The sequence below is a fragment of the Rattus rattus genome, chromosome 1, assembly GCF_011064425.1.
Source record: "Rattus rattus isolate New Zealand chromosome 1, Rrattus_CSIRO_v1, whole genome shotgun sequence".
NCBI lineage: Eukaryota > Metazoa > Chordata > Mammalia > Rodentia > Muridae > Rattus > Rattus rattus.
Genome location: NC_046154.1, coordinates 246,636,423 through 246,648,835, shown reverse-complemented (window position 1 = coordinate 246,648,835; position 12,413 = coordinate 246,636,423).

Here is a 12,413-nt window from a genome sequence, read left to right as displayed (position 1 = left end):
CACAACCTCAGAACACAGATTACCCACAACCCAGGCCCTGGCCCCTAGGCTTCTCCCTACTCACCACTGTGAGAAGGAATGAAGGTGTGCCCAAAACTTGTGTCCCTATGGCCTGAGGTCTGGACAGCACCTCAGAGAAGCGATGGTGTATTCTGAGTCCCTGGACCTTACAAGGCCTAATTAAAGATGTTGTTAACCAGAGGCCTTGCTGGGTTACCTGGGGGAGTGCTTTCAATGACGTATGTCCCAATCCATAGGAAAGAAACAGAAAGGAGAGAAAGGAGAGGCCACGTGAGAACAGAAACAGAGACTGAAGGGTCACAACCACAATCACAGAATGCCTGGAGCCTCCAGAGGTAGGAAGAAATGGTCTGCACTTCCTCTAGAGAAAGCTCCTTGGAATACAGTGGCCTGTGGCTTCAGGTAAAACTTGAGGGACTCATTTCTGCTCTGCTCGTTAACTGTGGCCAACTGCAGCAACCTACACCCCTCCCTTCCATGAAGAAATGATATCCAAGGCCTGTCAATCAGCCTGTGCCTGCCAATACAGGGCCAGTGCACAATAGACCATTCTGTGAACACCCAACACCCTCTGGCCCAGTCACCCAGGCAGCCAACCCTGTGCCTCAGACAGAGCAAGGTGTCAGGAGTTAGCCAACATTTTTATTCAGTTCCCAACTCCCAGGAGTCTCCACTTCCTCTGTGGCCAATATATGCCAACTAGCAGTGACCCTGCCCCATGGTGTACATGCCACAGGCTGGGGTAGGGCCCCTTCACTTGGCATTGTTGCCCATGGGCATAGCTCCCCAGCCTGCCCCCTCATCCATCATTCCACACAGCCAGCATCCCGTGTGGCTGCCCCTGCTCTGGCCCCCTTCTGAGATGCCATGAATCATCTCAAGTTCATTTCACTCCAAACTAAACCCACCACAGGCACCAGGATGGTCTGGGGGCAGCCACGGAAAGAAGCACTTTCTGCATACATTCATAGTACATCCTCCTTTGGAGCAGCCGCCACTGAACGCTTCTACCCAGACTCTGAGAACAGGACCATGTTCAGCTTCCCGTGGGCAAATGGCCAGTTCAAGCCCTCAGAGGGCATTGGTGCTTGTGGGAGGACAGACTGGTTGGTGGGGAGGAAAGAGAAGGGAACGGGAACCAAGTCAGAACCAGGGAAGGCCAGGAGGTAGAGATGCCCTCCGCACTGTGTTCTAAGGAATGACACACCCACTCACCGCAAGACCTAGAGGGCTGTGTGCAGCTTGTCCCCAGTGTGGGAGAGGAAGGGACAGAGGGACACAAGCCAAGGCTTGGGCTCCAGTCTTTGCAGAGAGAGATTAAAGGTATCCTCTCAGATGAATGGGTGTGTGGGTTGGGGGTACCCAGGGTAAGAGGTAGCCCTTAGCCAGGGTTTAAACTGGCTCTGCTTCAGTGAGGGGTTGGAGGGGAACACCTTCCCCAGCAACACACTTAGCTCCTCATAGTGAGAGCCTAGCAGGAGAAGACCCTGGGGACCAAAGAGCCATATTAGTTACCTTCCATCCCACAGAAGTCACTCAAAGAAGAAAGGGCTTGCTCTGGCTTACACTCGTGGGTATAGACAGTTTCTCATGATGGGGAAAGAATGACGGCAGGATCATGAAGCAGCTGAGCATGTTGGGTTCAGTCAGGGAACAGAGAGAGAGGCATGCTGGTGCTCAGCTCACTTCTCCTTTGTATTCGGTCCATGGAGTTGTACCACCCACAAGGAGCCTTTCAGTCTCCAATAGTGTTTCACTTGGGTTGTTGTCACAGCTATGGAATGACAGACACTAGGTGAAACACCATCACAACCCAGCTAGCTTGGGTCTGGCAATGTCTCTGGAGGCCATGTGTAGAGGGCTGGGTCCCGAGTGTGGTGCTGTTTGGGGTAGGTCCTTTGAGAGATGGGGTAGCCTGGTGGATGAATTTAAGGGAAAAAGTCCCACTGGGGTGTGCTCTCTAAGAGAACTGTAGGAAGCCTGGTAGTCTTTCTCTTTTGTTTCTTAGCAAGCTATGAGGTGGGTGGTTTCATTCCATGATGTGTGTCCTCATCATGAGTGTATGCATGAGTCCACCCAATCATGGAATGGAAATTCAGAAACTGAGCTGAAATAAACCGCTAGCTTCATAAATTGACGGTCTCGGGTATTTTGCTACAGTCACAGAAAGCTGGTGATGCACCTGAGAGTTTCCACGTTGAGAACCAATCATAAATATCCCAGGGTGAGGCAAACTCTCACAATTTAAAGACCCACCTGACTTCATCCCTCAACCAATGGGAAAATGGGTGGTTGAAATGTTGATTCCCTTCCCACAAGAAGAAGTCAGAAGTAGGGGATGGGGAGCATGTCCAGCACAGGTACCTTTCTGAAGTTCAGAGAAGTTAATACACTTGTCCAAGGACATACAGCTCACGAGGTGAGAGTCAAGGTTAAAATCCATTATGGGTGTTTGAGGTCAAAGGTCAAAGGTCCCCGTACTTCAAAGGTTGTTGGCTTGTAGCTGCATCCCTTCAACTTCAGCCGTGTCTACACACATCCTCTCCTCTGTGCACCCATGCTTCTTTCTTAGAAGGCCATCAGCTGTTGGACTTACTGTCACCATAATCTAGGTCTATCTAGTCCCAGCATCCCCACTGTAGCCGCACCTACACCTAGTCATACTCTAGGGAAAGCTCATGCTATAAAGTCCAGCTGGACATGCTTCTTGGGTATCAGGGAGGCTCTGCAAGGAACCAGGACAGATGTGTCAGGGTTCTCTGTTGCCTTGGGGGACCTGGCTAAAAGTAGCAGGGGACCCCCAGGCAAAAGTTAGCCCAGGGGTCCTGCAAGCCCAAAGCCTCACTCTTTCCTTGCTACTTAGACAAGCAAGCATGGCTGGCCAGTAAGAACTTCCCAGATCCATCAGTGGTCCTTCTGACAAGTACCCTGGGCTCCCTGCAAGGGGATGTCAAGCCTCCCACCCACCCCCGGGGCACTTTCAGGAGGCTTGTGTGAATGACAAGGGACAGATCCTTTCCCCCTCCTAACCATGCCCACTTTCTCCTTTAGACTATTTAACAGTGACACAGGACCCGTTCATGACATGGAGTCCTCCACTTGCACACCCATCTGAATCCTGCATATGGATGCAGCCTATGCTCTGGGGAGAAGATGTAGGGAAGGTAACTGCTTCCTCCAGTCACCCTGGTGTGCCTCACTTTACACACTCGTGAGTGCACGCGCGCGCGCGCACGCGCACACACACACACACACACACACACACACCCTCTTTCCCATCTAACAGAAATGTGAAGAACCCACAGGTGTGTTCTAGGATCCATCCAGATAAGACCAATCAATAACAGGCAAAAGAAGCGATACAGAAGGTACTTAGATGACCAAGGAGAGTCAGTGTAGCTGGGGCATTCAAATCCCGGAGACAGAACAAACTGCTCGAGAGACACACAGCCCTAGGTTGCAGAGGCAGACTTGCTCACTCCTGCCATATGTGTCAGAGACCGCCATCCAGCATCTGTATACAAAGGGAAGCACTGCCCTCCCCTCCTGCCTCGTTTCTGCCTTCCCAGGCTCCTTCTGCGAGGAGAGCCGGCCTTTTCACATCACCGTTCTGGGCTACCCTCCATGCACAAACGCTCGGAACAATAGCATGTCCTCCCAGCCAGGTATATGTCTCCCTTATACCGGCGTCTGTTTATTTGATAGTAATGTTCAATCCAGTGCTGAACCCCTCCATGGGCTCCACAGCATTCAGAGGGAATTGCCAGCTGGCGCAGAACAAGATAAGATATGTTAGGCCTAACTTGCTATGACCTTTCCTTTCTCTCTGAAAACCACTTGCTTAAGGAAAATCTCAACCATCATAAATCACCATCACTCAGAAGCATGTGGGCCAGAGCCAAGAGCACAGGGGGCATTCATCACAGTTTGGGGACTTTGACAGCCATTCCCTATGAAGTTTACAAACAGTAGCCCCTCCTCTCTGCCTTTAGGATAGACATCTCCTCTGGTCCCTCCTCCACCTGCCTCCAGATAGCACCCAAATTTCAAGGCTTTGCAGACATACCTACTCCAAGCAGTCGACCTTCCTGGCCTGGTGCTGAGTTTGCACATGAAAAGAAACGAGCTCTCACTGGGAAAGGTGACCTGCTGAGCTGGAGCAGCACAGAGGAGCAGCAACCTGTGGCATGTGAGTGGAACCCGGACCACAGCTTGTTTTATAAATAAAGTTTTATTGAAATGGCTACCCTGCTCATATGTGCACCGGGGAGCTGCTGTCAACAGGACTGACCTTGAACACATAGTACGAGGGCAAAGCTGAGGGGTGACCACAAGGATCCCACAGCCTGCCGCCCTGCCTGTGTCCTGGATTCCAGCCTATGGTAGATGCTTTTTCCTACTGGCCGGTGTTGCATAGGACTCAGAGATGGCGAAAGGCTCTCTTAAGGCCACACAGCCATGAGTCCTGAGTCTTGATGTACCATTTTCTGCTCCCCATACCCTGCTGGAGGATCTGCACATTTGACCTTGGAGGCTGACTCCAAGGAGACGATGGCAGCAGGGACAAGGACATCGTCCAGAGGAAGCAGCAGTGTGAACGTTCCCACGAATCATACTGTAGTGGCTGAACCCACCCAAACCGAAGCTGTCTCTCCTAAGCCCCAACCTGAACACCAGCAGCTCAGGAGACTCCGGAGCCAGCTCTCCCCAACCACCTTGCAGGGAAGTGCTTTCCTGGAAGCCCACAGGAAGGTGTGGGCTCCCTTTCAGATTCAGCTTGGATGCACCCGCACTAAGGAATAGCCTGTAATGAAAGCTGGGTGGGCTGGAGAGCAGCAGACCCCTGCAGGGGGACAGCACTGAGTTGTCCGTACTCAGGATGTCTTTTTTCTTTTTACAACATATTCTTTTTTTTTTAAGATTTATTTATTTTTATTTATGAGTACACTGCAGCTGTCTTCAGACACACCAGAAGAGGGCATCAGATCCCATTACAGATGGTTGTGAGCCACCGTGTGGTTGCTGGAAATTGAACTCAGGACCTCTGGAAGAGCAGACAGTGCTCTTAACCGCTGAGCCATCTCTCCAGCCCTCAGGATGTCTTAAAATTGTTGCAAGACCCAGTTTATGGAAGCAAAAGTCCCCATGCTGAGTTGGCAAAGTACCACCCCCCCACACACATACACTGTAGTCATTGCCTGTCTCGGTGTGGAATTTGGGGCTGGCTCTTCTATATCCTCTCCCACTGAGGGCCCAGGGGTCAGAAAAGCGCATTATCATCCGTTCATTCAGTGAGCATGTGCTATGTGCCCTGAGAAGTGTCCACTCCTGGGGGAGACGAGGATCGAGTGAAGCCGGGTTCTGGCCAGTGTCCCCATACAGCATAGGAACAGTGTGAGGAAACCCATTGCTACCCAGTCTGACCCACTGGTAGGGAAGCTGGAGATGGGACAGCACAGCAGCCAGTGAGAACAGAGCATGCAAAGGTAGGAACCGGGCTGCAGATAGAACAGGGGTACAAGGCAGCCATGTTTCAAGGGTCCTAGGGCTGCCAAGAAAAAGGCTTGTCTTCTCTAAGGTTAGAAAGAGCCACTCTGGGCCTGCAGCTGGAGAATGAGGTCACCTTAACAATATGAAATGTGAGAGGTATTTGGAAGTCCTAAGGAGAGATGGTAGAGGCAGTACATGGGGCTAGCTCCTGGGATCTACATTTAACTGGCATCTCAAGGGGGTGCAGAAACAGTGGGCAGTTGTACCCTGAATGAAAAGCCCATCTTTCACTCTCCTAGGGACCCAGAAGAGGTTTGCCCAGACAGGGCACTTCAAGAACCTTGATCTGGGGCCCAGGAGCCCCTTCCTGGCACACTGGGCACCCCATGGAAACACAGCTACTGTACCCATTCAGGGTCCATGAGCACTGTCTTAACCTTCCTTATGCTACAAAGGGAAGCAGGTGGGAAAACATGGAGGACATAACTTGCAGGACAGTGCTTGACAGAACCCCTCAGGTCCAGGACAATCATGGGCGCAATGCCCAGATCTGTCTGTCGGAATTTTCTTAAATGCCTGGAGCTAGAGTCTTGTGAAATCTGCATACATATTCATGCAAATCGTATGCAAATAACACCTCCCCCAGATCAGCTGCAGGAAGGCAAGGGGGCTGCCTGTCCTTCCTCTCCAGGGTCAGCTCCACCCACACAGCCATGAAGACACTGGGCCAGGCATCCCATGTCACCTGACCTTGCACAACATCTAAGTGAAGAAACAGAGGCAGTAGGAGAGAATGGACTAATGAACTTGCCCATGAGCCTCCCATGTCCAGAGATGGGCAGAAAACTCTATGGCCTACACAAGGAGCCCAGCAAGCTGCCTCCTTACAGAGGGAGAAAGGCTGTATTCTGGCAGAGAGCCAGACACACAAGCCCAGTACTCTTCTGGACAGGGTGAACATCTGTGCAGGGCCACCCCAGGCCTTCTCAAAAAACAATGACATTTACTCTTAAATCTTCTCCCCGGGGACCCCGTGAGCAATCCCTCCCCAATCAAAGGCAGCTCCAAAAATAAAGCCTCTGCCAGTCCTGCATGGATTAAATGTCACCAGAGAGTGGAGGAATGATGAATCTAGATTATTGGAGTCAAGGGAGAGAGCTGCTGTCCCTGAGATTGCCCGCAGGCTCAGACAACCGCGGGAGATCAGCCTGGATTGCAGTGCTAAGCACCTGGCCCCTGAGCATAAGTGGAGAAACTGAGGCATGAGGTTAAGGTTTAGGGACGAGTCTGTGTAAGGGTATTGGGTTCCTTGGTCTCTAGAGAAATGTGTAGAAACCCCAACCTGCCCTTTGAGGGACCCAGAGAGGTGCTGCGGTATATATAGTGCTGTAGCAATTCTGCTCTGCAGCCTGAGGCTCTGTGAACCACACATGTCCAGGCCACTGGAGATACCCAAGTCCCCATATGGTCCCCTCTGGCACTTCATTCTTATTTCTGTCCAAATCTCCCATTGGACACCTCCTGAACTCTGCACTCAACCCCAAGTTCTGTATTCTCCACATCGTCCATCGTCCACTTTCTGTCTCTCCCACCTCCGGCTTTCCGTAGGCCATAGTTAAGAAATGTGCTGTATATGGTCATGTACTACGGTGGGTTTGAATAAGTTATCCTCATAATCTTGAACATTTGAACACTTGGTCCCCGGTTGGTGGTGCTTTTTGGGGATGCTTAGAAGGTATGGTCCTGCTGGGGGAAGTATGTCACTGAGGGTGGGCATTGATTGTCTAAGGCCTTTGCCTTCTCCCAATTCATTCTCTGTCTTCATGCCTGTGGCTCAAGATGTGAGACCTCCGCTTGCTACTCCAGCCACCGTGCCTTCCTGCATGCCTGCTGACTCTCTACCAGGTTGAGCTAAAAAGTTCAAATGAGCTCTTTCTTCCATAAATTGCCTTAGTTGTGTTTGATCCCAGCATTAGAAAAGTAACAAACGCACACACATTCTGGATGTGAGCTCCACGGGGCAGGGCATCTTACTGATTCGTCCTCAGTGCCTCCAGGGTCTTGTCCTGCAGTAGAGAGGCTTCATGTCTACTGTCCACTGCTGCCAGTACTTTGTAGCTGAAGCCCTTGACTTTGTAGTAGCCCATCATCCACAGCACCCTTTTCCACTGTACCGAATTCCCACAAATTCCTGCCAGGCACCTGATACAAGAGAGTCGTCCTCAGGATGCAGACCAGCACTGGACTGCCCTTTCTCACCAGGACCTCAGCACTTCTGGTCTTTCTAGGATCAATCTGGGACACCCCACTAACCTGTGTGTTCCTTGAAGTCCAGGCTGGACAAACAAGGCCCCTTGGCCAATGCCTGAAAGGAACAGCACCCTGCCTACCCCATGGCAACAGGCACAAGCCATAACGCTCATGTTCCACATCCATCCACAGGGGCAGCTGTCCTTCAAACATGGCCACTGTCAAACTGGCACATCCCCAGTGAACAAACAAAGGCACTTCCTGGTCAAGCGGTTAACTTCATAGCCAGTGCATAGGACTCTGAAGGTGCTATCCACAGGCAAGAGGAGGATCTTCGATGCAATGTTGGGCAGAGCAGGATTTAGAAACCAGCAACAAGACACTGGAGCAAGGGCTGTCCAGGCCTGAGCCCCAGAGTCTCAGCTGGCTCCCACGATGAAAGCTACTCAGCTCAATGACAGCATCGGAGGACCACAGGACAAGGGAGGCCTGAGGTGCCCGCACATATCCCCATACTTCGTCTTGCACTAAGACGCCAAACAAGGCTCAGTCCAACGAGAGTTCTGAGAGGTGAATGATAAAGACAGACCTGGTTTGCCCAGGCTCTGAGTCAGCATAACCAAGTGGCTGAAAGCAAGAAGAACAGTATCTGGCCACTGTGCCATCGTGCTCATACCAAACCTAAGGCTGTCTTGCCTGGGACAGAGAAGAGAGAGTGCAGGGCTGGGGTGGGGGCGTCAGCATGAAGTTGGGAGTTCTCTTAGTCAGTGTTCTAGTGCTATGAAGAGACACCATGACCAAGGCAACTCTTACCCCCTGAAAAGAACATTTAATTGGGGCTTGCCTACAGTGTCAGAAGTTCAGTCCACTATTATGGTGGGAGCACAGTGGCACACAGGCAGATATGGTTCTGGAGAAGTGGCTGAGAGTTCTATATCTGGATCCACCGGAAGCAGGAAGAAAGAGAGAGACACTGGGACTGACTTGAGCTATTGAAACCCCAAAGTCCACCCCCAGTGACACAGTTCCTCCAACAAGGCCACACCTCCTAATAATCCCTCTCAGGTAGTGCCACTCCAGCATGACCCAGCATTCCAATATATGAGCCTACGGGGACTCTTCTTACTCAAACCTTCACAGGGTTGAAGGACAGAAGAGGCTCTCCAGCACCTCCTGTACCTCCAAGACCCTCGGTACTGTGCAGAACACCACACTGTACCTAGCAAGCTTCTGAGGTCCTGCTCTGAAGACTCACTGAGACCAGAAAGAGATGAATAAGAACACGCCATGCACGCGGTGAGGTGGATACAGTCATGACAAGATTGGTACCAGAATTATCGAGGCAAACGGCAGCTTCTCCCAGGCTGGGAAGCCCAAGAGTTGACCCCCAGCTCTTCCACAAGAAGCCCATTGCCACGTGTAGTCAGAACACAGAGAAAGACCACCTACAGGCATACAGGCATTCAGCAGGTCCACTGCCAACCGGACGAAGGCCAGAGCCCACTAGAAACTGATGCCTGTAAGGCCTACACTACAACTGGCCAGGATAGGGCCTTAGACCCCCAAGTGTCTGCGCTGTCTGACTCTATAATCAATGCATGTTATATCTGTGGGCTCCCATTAAATAGCGCTTGTCCCCTGGAGAAAGGGTGGGACCTTGCATCAGTGTCCTTTGTCCTGAGGACCCCACTACAACTCACCTAGATGGGCTCTGGACCTAAGAACTTGATGAGGTCCAGCGGCAGGCATTCTGCTCCATTAGGTAATATAAATCCGTGAATATCTAATTGGATGCCCGGTTATCCTGCCCTGGGCACTAAGGTACTCTGGGTGTGGCCATCACCCCACCTGGCCATCTGTAGCAAAAACTCTTACTTCGCTCCTGCAGAGACGTGCCATCCCAGCCCCTATAACCTGGAACACGTCACTCTGCTTTTCCCTATGCCAAAGAGCTACCATGCTCCGCTATTCCACAGGGCTCCTCCAGGTAGCCCTTAACCCCTAACGAGTAGCAGTGGGTGTCAGGACCTAGGCAATGGCAACATCATGGCCAGCTCATTCCTCAACCTCTTGATCCCTTTTTCTGGGGTTTTCTGTGTTATTATCACCTCCCCTACAGTGTACCAAAAGCTTCTGAGGCTAACCCAGGATCCAGAGCTCGATCTGCCAGTCTCTGGATGAGATTTCCTCCATCACCAGAACACAGCACCTCCAACTGGACAATGCTTCATTATCCCACGCTTGGCCCTCTGCCACCTCACCTTGCACCCACAGATGTCAATCAGTGTAGCTGTCGGGCAGGTGGCCGCCACCTCCCCATCCTCCACAGAAGACAGAGCTGAGGCCCACTGTTCTGAGCTCTGCCTGCCCTGGTTCTGCTGGGCAGCTGGAAGATGCCTTAGCTGGTGGCAGAGTCCCATCCTAGGAAATCGAGCTTAGGGTTCCTCCGTGCCTCCAGTAACAGGACCCATCTTTTCCCTGCGGGCCCTGTCTGATGCAGACAGACTGCTCCCTGAGAACCCGACTGCCAACAATACCGACACTAGCTCAGTCCTGCTCATCTGCAGAAAATAGGTTTCTCTCCCAGAGCCCCAAGGGGTCCGATCCCTGGAGATGTGCTTGAACTGATGACTCATAGCCTGAGTCTGTCATTTTCCCTCTCCACATATCAATGGCTCTTAGGGGCAGCCAGCAGCCGGCACCCGCCTGATTACCGTGCTTCAGGCTACGAAGCCTCCCGGACTCGTAAAAGCAGAGACTCACATCAACTCCAGTGTCTCCTACCACCAGTCACATGTTTCCCATCTCACCTGACCCCCAGGTTACTCACCTGTTTCCCTCTCTTGCCACACCCCCATGTCACGCATCTGACCCCCTCTCCCTCCCTACCCTCAGTTCCCCCATCACCGTCACCCAGGCTTAACAGGTAGGAGAGCTGTTGCATTAGCACCCTACGTGACCCTGGGAGTGGCCTAGAAAGGCAACAGAGCCACCACTCCCAGCGTGGCTTTCCCTCGCTCCAATTCCTGGGGACATTTATGGTTTAAGGTGTCATAGGTCCATTTCCTAAATATGGCTGTTTCTACCCATGATTGGGGAGGGCTTGGGGAGAAGACATGTAAGGACAAAGGATGGAACAGGACTATAGGCTACAGCTCCACTGCCACCTGGCCCACGGGTCAGTGTGGGTCTCAGGGGTCCACCGAGGCCAGCAGTCAAGGTCACAAGTGACAAGTGAATTGGAGATGTCCTCCTACAGAGTGGGCTATTAGGCTAGGTCAGATCTCCACTGGAAGAAGGGAAGGCAGCCACGGTTACTTACCCATGCACCCTGAGGGGATGGGGTTGGGTGGGCTACAACTCTGAGGGACAAGATATATCATTTACAAGATCTGGGTCTGAACCACTTTGGAAACTCCAGCCAGTTCTCCGCTGGGCACTGCTGTCAGTAACCAGAGAGAAGATGACTGGAGGTAATTCTGCAGAGGGAGCCAGTGATCCCTGGAGAAAAGCCGTGGGCTCCAGATAGATAATTCAGCAAAACCAGCTCAGGATAACTCAGCCTGTTCTTTCTCCCTCTGTCCACCAGGCCTGAGCATCTCCACTCCCCATAATTTTCCTAGAGCGGAAGCTTTCAGAGTTCCCAGCAAAATGAAGAAAGACTATGGGGAAAGGAAAGGGGGGGAGGCAGAAGAAGAGAGACAGCACCCCAACTTTGCCTTCTCCTGGGACCTTCAGTGCAGGGCCACCACGACCCTCAGGAATGGTCCCAACCACTTCCTTTACTCTCCCTCCCCAGCTTCCCAGCCTTCTCCAAAGAACCTGAGAATCGTCATTGACTCACGAAGGATAATAGTGGGATAAGGTGCCGGGATCATAGAATAAAATAATGGGATCACAGAGCGTCATTGTCAAACCCATCCGAGCCACCCAGAATAGCTCTGTGGCACTGAAGTCTAACCACAGAGGTGAGTCACAAGTCATCATTGCAACAGGCGCAGAAGGCTGGGGAGGGGAGAGTGAGGGGATCCAGGAGCACCAGGCCAGCCTCCATCCATGATTCTGGGTTTAGGAAAAAAATGAAAACAGAGTCCCAGTCTCACAGTGTGGCCAGTTCCAGGGCCTCCCCAGGAGTGATCCAGCCTCCTATGCTCAGTTCACCTCAACAGACAAGCTCTGAGAAGCCTGCACAGGAAGGAGGGTCATACTGTGGACTCAGGACCATAGGTAGGGAAGTGAGAAACAACATGGCCGGAGTCTACCTTCAGCAGTCATACAGCATAGGGCCTCAAACAGGAACACGAGTTTGATGAATGAATAGTCAAGTCACAAGAAGAAGAAGAAGAAGAAGAAGAGGAAGAAGAAGAAGAAGAAGAAGAAGAAGAAGAAGAAGAAGAAGAAGAAGAAGAAGAAGAAGAAGAAGAAGAAGAAGAAGAAGAAGAAGAAGAAGAAGGAGAAGGCACGAGGAGCAGCTGAAGGAGAAGAAGAAGGAGAAGGAGAAGGAGAAGGAGAAGGAGAAGGAGAAGGAGAAGGAGAAGGAGAAGGAGAAGGAGAAGGAGAAGGAGAAGGAGGAAGGAGAAGGAGAAGGAGAAGGAGAAGGAGAAGGAGAAGGAGAAGGAGAAGGAGAAGGAGAAGGAGAAGGAGAAGGAGAA